The 10994-nt window shown below is 37.5% G+C and overlaps 1 protein-coding gene across 1 annotated transcript in view; it reads left to right on the forward strand.

Annotated features, from left to right (window-relative positions):
- LOC135404387 (transportin-1-like) overlaps nt 1-4802 on the forward strand; it is a 107247-nt gene extending 102445 nt beyond the window's left edge. Inside the window, exon 25 of the mRNA XM_064639114.1 lies at nt 2970-4802. The gene's annotated coding sequence lies outside the window, so the exon portion shown is untranslated. The remainder of the gene's footprint in view (nt 1-2969) is intronic.
- Nucleotides 4803-10994: the final 6192 nt, after the last annotated feature.

Raw genomic sequence — 10994 nt, forward strand, 5'->3', positions numbered from 1 at the left:
CTACCTGGCAGGCCTTCCTTGATTGAGAGCCCAGTCACGAGGCTCATATGCCATGTGCGCTACATAGATTCAGCCATATTGGCTGCCGGCCTTACCATGTGCCTTACTGCCATGAGGCTGCAGGCCCAACCATGGCCCCTCCCCTGACACACACACAGACAAGATGGTTGATTCTACCCATCAATCAAACAACTCAGTGAGATACAAATCCAGACTCTTAACAGGTGGGCCAATGCAAACCTCATGAAGTTCAAGAAAGTGTAAGGTCCTACACCTGGGTCAGGGCAATCCCAGACACACCTACAAGTTGGGCGGAGAAGTGATTGAGAGCAGCCCTGTGGAGAAAGACTTGGAGGTGATGGTTGATGAAAAACCCAACATGAGCCAGCAGTGTGTGCTCACAGCCCAGAAAGTCAACTGAATCCTGGGCTTCAGCAAAAGAAGCTTGGCCAGCAGGTCGAAGGATGTGATTCTGCCCCTCTACTCTGCTCTTATGAGACCCCACCTGGAGTACTGGGTGCAGTTCTGGTGCCCCCAACACAAGAAGGACATGGAACTATTGGAGCAAGTCCAGAGGAGGGCCACAAAGCTGATAAGAGGACTGGAGCACGTCCCTTACAAAGACAGGCTGGGAAAATTGGGGCTGTTCAACCTGGAGAAGAGAAGGTTGTTTGGAGACCTCATAGCAACCTTCCTGTATCTGAAGGAGGCCTACTGGGAAGCCAGAGATGGACTCTTCATCGGGAACTGTAGTGCTAGGACAAGTAGTAAATGGTACAAACTGAAAGAGGGGAAATTTAGGTCAGATATTAGGAAGAAATTCTTTACTGCGAGGGTGGTGGGACACTGGAACAGCTTGCCCAGGGAGATTGTGGATGCCACAACCCTGGCAGTGTTCAAGGCCAGGTTGTATAGGGCCTTGAGCAACCTGGTCTAGTGGGAGGTGTCTCTGCCCATGGCAGGGGGAGTTGGGACTAGATGATCTTTAAGGTCCATTCCAACCCCTTAACATTCTATGTTTCTATGATTGGTGTCATCATCCTGGCTGGGTGGTCTATACTGGACTCCCACTATGACATCTGCATTATTTGTCCCTTAATCCCTACCCAGAGGTTCTCAACTGTGCCATTGCAAACTGCAAGCTCCATACACTCCAGCCCTTCCATTACATACAATGCCACACACCACCTGGCCTTCCCTGCCTATCTCTCCTAAAGAGCCTGTAACCATCCAACATGGCACTCCAGTCACAGGACTCATCCCACCAGGTTTTACTTATGCCAATGTGTCATGGTTTAGGAATAGTACTCCCCAGTTCAGTGCCCCCATGGACACTCTCCTAAACCACACAACCACAGGTTGAGATAAGCACAATTTACTGGAAACAGCAATGAGATACGAAAACAACAGTAACAGCAACAATATTAATAACAAAAGGTATAAGACAAAGAAACAATTTACATGAAAAGTAAACCAGTACTGGACCTTTTCACCCACCATACTTTCTCCCTGACTTGAAAGGAGAGAGAGTGAGTCCCTTACTCCTGCCCCTTGCAAGTGACTTGAGATGGTATCAAATAGCATTAGGGTCTGGCCATGTGCCCCTCCCAGCTACTGTAAAAAATTAACCCTGTCCTGGCCAAAACTAAGACATGATGCCATATCTTAGGGACTGGACCAAGGCTTTGAGCTCCTCTTGCTTGTTCCTCAAGTTGCACATGTTGCTATAGAAACATTTCAAGTGTGGTTCATATTAGCCAACACCTTGTGGAGCAGATTGAAGGATGTCACCAGCATTTAGTCCCTCAAATTTTGGCACGCCATCCCATTGCTTATCACTGGCAAGCCTGGTTTTGTCCCTTTCCCCCTTCCAATCTAGTTTAAAGCTCTATCAAGGAGCCCAACTAGCTCCTGTGCAAAACCCCTTTTCCTTCTGAGAAAAATGCATCCTGTCAGGTGTCAGTAGGCCTGGTGTTGTATATAATCTGTAACTCTCCTGGCTATAGAGCTTGATGTTTTGTGGGTGCTGATGTGTTTAATATTACCATGTTCCACTTTATGCACCAATTCACAATTGTTATAGTTCTGTCTGGAGAATGATTCAACTTCAGAAAAGAACTGTGATTGTGCATTCTAGAATACTTGTATTCTTATACCACCTTGCTTTGTATGCTGTTTGTGCACAATGTATAAATCAAAGTTTTCACATGTAGTGTGATACTGTGAAGAAATTATTATACTACCCAGAAAAAGGGAGCAAATTAAGTTTATTCATTCAGTCTTTATATAAATTTGATACCTGCTCTAAGATTTTTGTGCTGAAATTATGTGAGTGAATCATGCAAATCTGTTTAAAAAGTCAGCCTAGGATTTGTCAGACAGTGACATAAGAAATTGTTTGATTAACATTTTTGATCTGAACAATGGATTAAAAATAAACCAATTTCAAACATTATATATTTATAAATTATGGAATTTTAGTTCTGAAATTAGTGGGGTAATCATCCTAATGGAGAGGAATCCAAAGAGGTTAAATTGTCAATTAGTCTCAGCCATAGTGTATCCTCAGTACAAACTATCTTGTTTAATCCACCTAAAAGTGAAAATGTTATGTTAGTAGAAGGTATGTTTAATATTCTTTCTCAAACTACCTCATAATCTTGTACTAAAAAGGTAAAAGCTTTTTAGAATATATAGGACTGCTTTTATCTTAAATCTAAGCTTAGTCACAGTAGTGGAATTGTCAGTGTAGCTTTAAAGTATATGGTGTTGTTTCATTAATTTATCTGGTATAAATGGACTCTTTTCTTAAACAAACTTAAAAGGGAAAATCTAGGCAGAAATTTGGTTTTATGTTAAAGATTGGCACCTACCACTTAAAAAAGGCAAAAAGCTCTTTGTTTATGCACTGATCTGTCAGTTAAGGTTCAAGGTAAGATTAAACTATACCTCTGTCTTTTCTTTTACAGGTCCTTCAGTCTGGGAGACTATGAGGGAGCTTCTGCACCCAGGGAAATCATTACCCTTTACTGGGGGGAAGGGTGAACCAGTAGGGAATACAGTACAGTCCCAACCCTACTGGGAGGGGTGGGAGGGAGGTGTTGCTGTCACTGTATTAAGTCGATGTTGGGAAATGTTTTAACATCTGGAGCCTTTGTGGGTGGAAATAGTCTCCTATTACAACTCTGCACTGGATGTGAAGAAGAAAAAAGTTATTAACAAAACAGCACATTCTGGACTATTGTGGGGAATTGTACCAAAATAAGAACCATATAATTGAACCATAGGGATACATAAAGAGGAAAACTATTTTACGCACAATAAAGGAAACCTACAAATGGAGGTCACAAGCAGTAAAAGGCTTTCTTTTTCTTTTATGTTTTTCTTTTAAAAGTAAGGATTTTCTACATTGTTTCATCCTGCTTAATGGGATTCCTAGATAATTTGCATGTTAATGAATAACTAAATAAATTAAAATGCAGCTTGTATCAGTATTAGGAGCAGGCACTTGCAGTATACGGTATAGAAACCCTGTCATAAATTAAAAGAGGTTAACCTGGATGAAATGAAGTAACCTGCAAGCTGCCAAATGAGTCACTCCTTTCATTTTTGTGGTAAGGGAGGGACACATCAAAGGAAAGATTGACATCTTAATTTTTGCATTTAAAAAAAATTAAAGTATCATCATTTGGTTATTGTACTTAATTAGATTTAATTTCTAGAATAAGGCATTATTCTTAACATGCAGTTTAAGGTCCGGGCATGCATTCTGGCTCATAGTGATCAGAAGTAATTTAAATTAGTGGGAAAGTAGCATGCTTGCATCACATATAGTGAAATTGGTATTCATTTACCTATGTTGCCCCAGTCTTATGTTGCAGTTTGCCAATTCAATATAGCCCTGCATTTAAAATTCTTTTGCTTAGATTTTGTGGATCTTTATTTTTAAGAATATAGTTATAAAGTTCTGTAGTTCAAAATTAGGCCTTGAAATACCTTTTTAGGATCTCTTAAGATTAATATTCATATCATATTGTGTGTAACCTGCACAATGTGAAAAGCTGATATAACTGTGCAAAATATTAGCCTCTGTGCTGTCAGTGTGATGTGCTTTCTGCATGGTTATATGCTAGTGATTTTTAGCAGAATCTCTAAAAATGAGTTACATGGTAAGACCCGTTAAAGGCTGCATAAATGTTAGTTGGCACGTAAAGACAATTGTAGAAGTTGTTGACGATTACTATATTTGCTTTTATTCCCACTCAATGTATTACCTTTTATGCTTTATTTTTGTTCACAGCATGATCTTAGAGATGTTTAAGTTAGTGGATGTAACGCAGGGCATCTACAATGTATTGGCACACGTTGGTGGCCCTTTGTGATGTAATTAAATGCACAAGGGTGCAAGTTTAAAGCTAAAGAGTGAAAGTTGGTTTGGATCCTCTTCATTTCATTTGTTTAGCTTTTCTGTTGATGTTTTTTTTTCTTTTTTTTTCTCTACTTACATGTATTCCTGTGAATAAATCTTTGTTAAGTTAATCCTTTACTTTTCTTTCCATGTGTATTTTCTTATGTACTGTAAATGTGAAATCCTAACTGGTACACTTGATCTTGTGTTCATCTGAAAATGGCAAGTCTTTATTAATTTAGATTGCTTAAAGAATATCCCATGATGATAAAGGAAAATGGAGAGACTTAACTGTGCTGGTCAGACGTGAAACCGCACCTTTCCATTTTTCAAGTGCTGCATAATTAACCTGCAAAACAAAACTAAGCCATAACAGCCTTTTTATAGATTTCTTTTCACACCTTTACATTACAAAATTGGATATTGGAAAACAGTTTGGGATGGGTTTTTTGGTGTTATTTGGTTTGTTTGTGGGGGTTTTGGGGTTTTGTCTGTGCAGTTTTTGTGTGGTTTTTGTCTTTTAAGAACTTGCTGCTCTTTGCATGATTCTGTTCTTTGAGTGTTAAATGATTTAGCCATTGCATTGAAGTTTGAGCTGTATGAGTGTGGACTTATAAATGCTGTTTAAAGAGTTTTGGGGTTTTTTTTATGCATGCACATTTTAAATGTGTCCTGTTCTTCATCTCATCCTTTTTTGGGTTTTGTGGCTTTGCAAATATGAATGGATTATGCCTGAAGAATAGTTTGAACATGTACTGTATAAAGTACATTCAGTAATGCTAATAATATAGTATTTATTCAATTTGGTCAAAATTGCATGTGATAACTTCCTTTCAAATTACATTGCTTTGGTAGCAAATACAAAATTTTTTCTTAACTAATAGCAATGAAGAAAATTAGTAATGGTTTTAGTCACTAAAACCACTTTGAAACCAAATTCTGGAAGAAGAAAAAAAATGAGTAGGATATTATTTTAGACACAAGTTGGCTATAATTTTGAGTGTGTTTAAACATTAGGGAACAGTTTCAGAGAAATGACACTAAAAGAAATTGTAGAATAGAAAACCTACCCAAATAATACTATAGCATTACAGCTAGAATCTGGGTTTAACTAAACTTTTTAAATTTCAGAAAGGCCCTTTAACCAAATAAAACCACTTCACCTCAGATTAGCTTAGGATGCCACTTTTATGCATAGTATTTAAATAGGTATTTGTACAGATGTGAACTGATTTGGTATAATAGCAAGTAAAATACGGCAGAAATAAACAGTACTGACAAAATTGTTGTACCAGTAAGTTCTCTTGTGGTATATTTTAAAGCAAATAAACCATATTCCTAATGCATAATATAGTGCAGAGATTTGCAGAAACCATTTAGGGTTTAATCTGAGGCAAGAAAAGTTCTGAATCAGCATTAACAGTTATAATTCAATTATTGCATCATGGGATATATAAAAAGCATTTTAATTCTTGTGGTATAGTCTTGACAGTTCTTGAATGTTGACTGAATGTTTATATTGGTAGAATTGTGAGTTTGTTACATTCCAGTGTTTCTGCCTCTTGGCATGCTAAAAGCACAGCTTCATTTGCTCCTTACACACTGAATAAAGTGCTGTTAGTGTGCTGAACTACAAAAATAGCCGCTGCTAAGTAACGGTATAGATTTTCTACTTGAATACTTTTGTTGTAGGAGCCTCAGGAGGTCAGTGTTTACTGTTTTTATATATGCCTTTTTCCTGTTTTAAGTTTCCCTTTTTGAAGGATTCAGAGTGAAGAAAAGATGCTGATCAACCTAAGTTGATAACAGAAAGGGTATTTAAAATCTTTATAAAATGCATCTTTTTGGCAGTTCTAAATTGCTATTAAATTAGAAGTTCAATACTAATTTTTTTCTTTATACATTCAGGAAGCAACTCTTTTCATTTAGGAAAAACTGATTAGAATAGTTCGTTATTTTAAGCAGTGCGAGCAAATATAGTCAATTTTGTAAATTTTTTTTTCCAAAGCTTGATTATTTTCTAAATTGGTGAATATGTATATATTTAAATTGTAATAAGCTAATTCTTATGCTTTAGTTTATTGTTTCTTAAAGATTGTACTCAAAAGATCAGTTTTGGAAGAATGAGTTTAAAATTCATAATAATTATAATTTTTAAAAGTTATGAAGCAGCATAAGTTTTGTAACTAAAATTATTGATACACTGTGGATTTGGTGGGGGTTTTTTTAGGACTTTTATGTAAGCATCAATTTTAATTACTTATACTGCATATATTGTATAATAGTAAAATGTATATTTTAAAGCTTCAAGTAGTTTTCCTCAAGTGAAACTCATTGCTACTTAGAAATATTCAAATACTAGCTTTATCTCAGGTGAATACTCTTGTACCCTTTTTGTTCAGAACACAAATATGTCTTAATTATATCAGTTTATGTATTTCATATAAGGCAGCTCCTCTGTCTTAAACTTACTCTAAGTTTTCCACTGTTGAACAATAATAACTTTTGCTTCACCTATTTTATTCATATAGAATGTATTAACAGATAAAGGTGCAAAAACATTCTTCCCTTGAGGAGAATGCATCCATATTCAAACAACTGTATACATATTTGTTATACATTACGTATTTCCAGTACCTCATCTTGAGTAAATAAAGCTTGATCAGTAGCTGTGTATTTCACTCACCTATGTGTTCACCAGAATGACTCACATCCATCAGTCTTTTTTTTCTGTCTGCTGCTGATGCTTGCTCTTTGCACATAATGGTTGGAGCAAGCCAGTTTTAGGTAGTTTAAATGGAAAACTCTGAGGTGAATACTCTTGTTGCTTGCCTTGTAGAGTATATTCTCCTAAAATAATGATACCTACTTGAATGTATTTGTGAGGGAAGTTAAAATATCTCTATAAAAGGTGGATCCCTGTCTGGTGTTACAGTATACTTTTTAAGTAAGTCAAGTCTACATCTCAAAGAATTCAGTGCTTATAGTATAATGTAACTTTTCTATAAGCTGGTTCTATTGTGCTACTTTCACCTTAGGTAATTAATTCCTTACTTTGCATGAACAACAAAACTGAGAAGGCCTGGGTGATTTTTGTGGGGACAGTGCAGTGATTAGAAAAAAAAGATGGGTATAAGCAGGTTTCTTTGGCTGTTGAAACCTCCAGTGTAATACTTTCCTTTTTCATGGGAAGAGATAGGTAGCTATATATGTCTGATTTACTAATACTAAACACTTCTAAAATTTTTAATTGGATGCAATATAGAAAATTATTTAAAATTAAAGATGACTGATCTTTCTGCTGACAACTTAGGTTGTATGAGTTTTGCTTGAAAGATTAAAACTGATGTTTCTGTATCTGACACAATGTTGGAATGTATCCTTGAAACATATCCTCCTGCAACCTCTCAAACTGTACTAAATTGAGTGATATTTCTTGAAGTCTGCCTATTTGCTAACAGAACTTCATTTTAAATAGAATATTGTTTTAATTTTTGATAAGCTGCTGAATTTTAGAGTTTTTGGGGCCACCAAATATTTTGGATCATGCAGAGAATATATATTGTACTGTAGTAATTTTGTATCTACATTTGTATGATGTGACATAATAGATGTGGATTCTAATCACTGCTTGACTATATTAATAAAGTTGTTAAAAGATAGATGTTGCATTCCAATTTTTAATGGAAAATTACAATGTCATGTTCAGTTTGTGTTTTGCCTGACTCAGTAGGATACTTTTCTGGTTCACACATGTAAGTTCTGGAGTCTCTTGAATAAAGAGGATTTTCATTTTTTTGTGAATGAAAATGATCTTTGGATAAGTTAAAGTCAAATCAGTTTAAATGTTTTATGCTGCTTGGGGGCCAATAAATGTAGACATAGGAAGTTTACTTGAACTGAAATTAATGTTTGTGGGGTGATACTGCTCTACTACTGAGAAACGTTACATTGACTGTTATTTTTGTTTGAAACAGCTGATGCTAGCTAGCTAAATCTGACACGGTACCCATTTATTTTACCATGCATGCTCTATGGGAAAGGAGTTTAGGTGAGTAAGGGGCTTCTACTGCCTATGGGTGTGAATTTCACTATGCTGGTTATCTGACTAAGGTTAGCACAGAAGTCCAAGCCAAATCCTTGTTTGTTCCCGCATTATCTCCTTCTTTGGTGATTTATGGTGCCATCCTCCTCTGCTGTTCACTTGTTTGGTAGATGTATGGTGTCATCTTGTTCTCACTTCTAGCTGGAGCCTTGTGGTGTCATTCTCATTACTCGTGTTTATCAATAATCTGAATAAAAATTGGAGTAAACTAAAAATAAATGAAAATGATTCAAGACCTTGAACCAAATCTTGCAATGGTCTTAGTCTAATTTTATCTAGCTTTTATGGGGTGATAATGCAAACTGTTTAAAGGTCTGTTCTTAAACTTATATAACTTCCCGATACAGGAGTCTCTAAAATGAAAGTATGAAACTAACAGTAGTAGCTCTCTGTACCAAATCTACCCATGTTGATTTGACAGTTTTACGTTCACTTCCAATATTTACAGTTGGTCAATAACATATAAACAATCTAGACAATTACATATGTCTAGCACAGGGAGCTTCTGTATAGTAACAAATTCAATAAAATACATTATCATGATATAACTACTAAGTAAATTCATAATAAAATGTATAGTAGAAATTAATTGCTGCATACTTGGCTGAAAGCCTGCTTAACTAAGGACTTAGATTTCTGCCTTCAGAAAGAGGAGGCAGCCATGGAATAGCTGTTGACAGCAGTGTAGGTGTGTAGAGACCAAGTTGATTAAAAAAGAGATCAGTTCCTGTTGGCTATAAGACATGAATACACCAGTGACTGGGAAGGTGGGGTGTAGTTTTGGTTTTGTCTTCATTCAAGTAGCCCTCCCCACTCCTATTCTGTTGCGGGGTACTTGTGATAGAGCATGCTGCTGTCAAGGGGGGACTTGAACAAAATATCTGACTCTTGACTCAGAGCATGATCTTAAGCTATGACTTCTAAATTTGAGTCTGAGATTAATTACTACTTCTACATACAAACAAGATGAATAGAGTAAGTACTAGCATCTTAAATAAATGAAAAGAATGTTATAGAATGATAGAATGGCTTGTGTTGGAAGGGACCTTAAAGATCATCTAGTTCCAATCCCCCTGCCGTGGGCAGGGACACCTTCCACTAGACTAGGTTGCTCCAAGCCCCATCCAGCCTGGTCTTGAGCACTTCCCAGGATGGGGCATCCACAGCTTCTCTGGGCAACCTGTTCCAGTGTCCCACCACCCTCTGAGTAAAGAATTTCTTCCTAACATCTAATCTAAATCTCTCCTCTTTTAGTTTAAAACCATTCTCCCTTGTCCTATCACTATCTGCCTGTGTAAAAAGTTGCTTTCCCTTTTAATATATTTTATATATATGTATTATACCCCTCTTTTTATATCCAGCAGCACTTTAAGCAAGGCAATCAGTAATCTAGGACTTTCTTAACCACCCCAGTCTCCAAAGGAATAGTGTGCATAATAGGACTGTCCTTAGTAAGGATTTTTCACTATGTGCTACTTCAAGATCTGCATACAGAATATAGAGTGGTAAAGTTTAAGAGCAGCCCTTTGTTGCTGGTAGAGCTCATTATTAAAATAGAGGGCTGGGCAATCACCAGTTGTATGAAGTTTAACAAGGGAAAGTGCCAGATTCTGCACCTGGGATGGGCCAACCCTGGATGTACTGGGGAATGAGATGCTGGAAAGCAGTGCCGCAGAAAAGGACCTGGGGGGTCAACAGTGTGCCCTGGCAGCCAAAAGGGCCAACCTTGTCCTGGGGTGCATCAGGCAAACCATCTCCAGCTGGTCGAGGGAGGGGATTGTCCCGTTCTACTCTGTACTGGTGCAGCTTCACCTTGAATATTGTGTGCAGTTTTGGGCTCCACAATATAAGAAAGATATTAAGCTATTAGAGAGAGTCCAAAGGAGGGCAAAAAAGATGGTGAAAGGCCTTGAAGGGAAGTTGTATGAGGAGCAGCTGAGGTCACTTGGTCTGTTCAGCCTGGAAGAGACTGAGGGGAGACCTCATTTCAGTCTATAGCTTCCTCATGTGGGTAAATGGAGGGGCAGGCACCGATCTCTTCTCTGTGGTGACCAGTGACAGAACTCAAGGGAATGGCCTGAAGCTGTGTCACGGGAGGTTTAGGTTGGATATAAGAGAAAGGTTCTTCACCCAGAGGGTGGTTGGGCACTGGAACAGGCTCCCCAGGGCAGTGGTCACAGCACCAAGCCTGACAGAGTTCAAGAAGTGTTTGGACAGTGCTTTCAGGCACATGGTGTGACTCTTGGGGATGATCCTGTGCAGGGCCAGGAGTTGGACTTGATGATCCTTGTGAGTCCCTTCCAACTCAGAAATTAATTTTTCGTGGGCAATTCCATTGTGACAAGAACATAACTACTGATCCTGATCTTCATCCTTTATCAAAGTACTTTTCTAGGTAACTGTATATATACTGCAGAATGCCCTAAAGTTCAAGTCTAAGATTTTGCATTTCACTCTGATTTTTGTGTAAAGCTGTTGTCG

This window comes from Pseudopipra pipra, chromosome W (assembly GCF_036250125.1).
Source record: "Pseudopipra pipra isolate bDixPip1 chromosome W, bDixPip1.hap1, whole genome shotgun sequence".
Taxonomy (NCBI): Eukaryota; Metazoa; Chordata; class Aves; order Passeriformes; family Pipridae; genus Pseudopipra; species Pseudopipra pipra.